We start from the raw sequence: 1,395 nt of genomic DNA, 5'->3' as shown, positions 1-1,395 counted from the left end.
TTCTGGCTATTGTAAACAGTGTTGCAATGAACATACAAGTGCAGATATCATTTTTACTATACATTTTTGCATCTCTGGGATATTTTCGCAGAAGGGGTATTGCTGGGTCAAATGGGAGCTCAATTTCTAATTTTTTGAGAAACGTCCATACCGCTTTCCAAAAATGCTGAACCAGTCGACTTTCCTACCAGCACTGAAGGAGAGTGCCTTTCTCCCCACATCCACACCAACACCAGTTGCTTTTGTTCTTTTGGATGTGGGCCAGTCTCTGTGGTGTGAGATGATATTTCATTGTTGTTTTAATCTGCATCTCCTGATGATTAGTGATGAAGAGCATTTTTCATGTGCCTTTTGGCCATTCAGATTTCTTCTTTGAGAAAGTTTCTGTTCATTTCATCGCCCCATTTTCTGATGGAATTGGATGTTTTCTTCTTGCAGAGTTCAACCAGTGCCTTGTATATCCTTGATATCAACCCCTTATCAGATGGGTATTGGGTGAATATCCTTTTCCATTCTGTAGACCGTCTTTGTATACTGGTCACTGTTTCTTTTGAAGTACAGAATCTTATTAGTTTAAGATAGTCCCATTTGTGCTGTGATTCTTAAGGTGCTCCTTTATAGGCAATTTCTTTCTTTGATCTTGGTGCTTTCAGAATTTTATCTCTGTCTATGGTTTCCAGCATTCTGATAAGGATGTGTCTTGGAGTATTTTTATTTGGGTTTCTTTTGGCTGGTACACTGTGAGCCTCCTGAGTATGTTCACATGTGGTCTTCAGCTCTGGAAACGTCTCATCAATTATGTGTTTGACAGTTTCTTCATCATGGTTTTCCTCCTGTCCCTCTGGGACTCCAATGATTCTTATGTTATTCCTCATGGCTTCATCTCTATTTTCTCTTGACATCTGTTGGTTTATTTTGAGGCATCTTTCCAATTTCTGCTGTTGTCTGGATATTCTGTGCACCTCATCTTGGAGCTCATTGATTCTGTCCTCAGCAGCTGTTACTCTATTGCTGAGGCCTTCCACTGAGTTTTTCATTTCACCTACCAAGTTTTTTAGGTCTCTCATTTCTGCTTGTATTTTTGTTTGCATTTTTTTATCCTCCGCTTTCATATCCTCTTGCATTTTAACAGCAGTGCATTCCATTTCTTCTTTGAGCTCCTTATACATCCTAAAAAGTTCCATTTTAAATTACTTATCTGAGAGGTTATAGAGTTCATTATTACTGTTTGATTCATCTGGGCTAGCAACTTCAATCCTTCGGCTTGGTGAGTTTCTGCATTGTTTTACCATAATGATCTTTGTATTTGGAGTTTTTTCTCGTGTTGTTGTATGTTTTTGTCCCTATAATTGGGCTATCTCTGTGTGTTACTGTGGCTTATTGATATGTATATGT

Source organism: Sorex fumeus, unplaced genomic scaffold, assembly GCF_029834395.1.
Source record: "Sorex fumeus unplaced genomic scaffold, SorFum_2.1 ptg000086l, whole genome shotgun sequence".
NCBI lineage: Eukaryota > Metazoa > Chordata > Mammalia > Eulipotyphla > Soricidae > Sorex > Sorex fumeus.
This window is presented reverse-complemented; position numbering follows the sequence as displayed.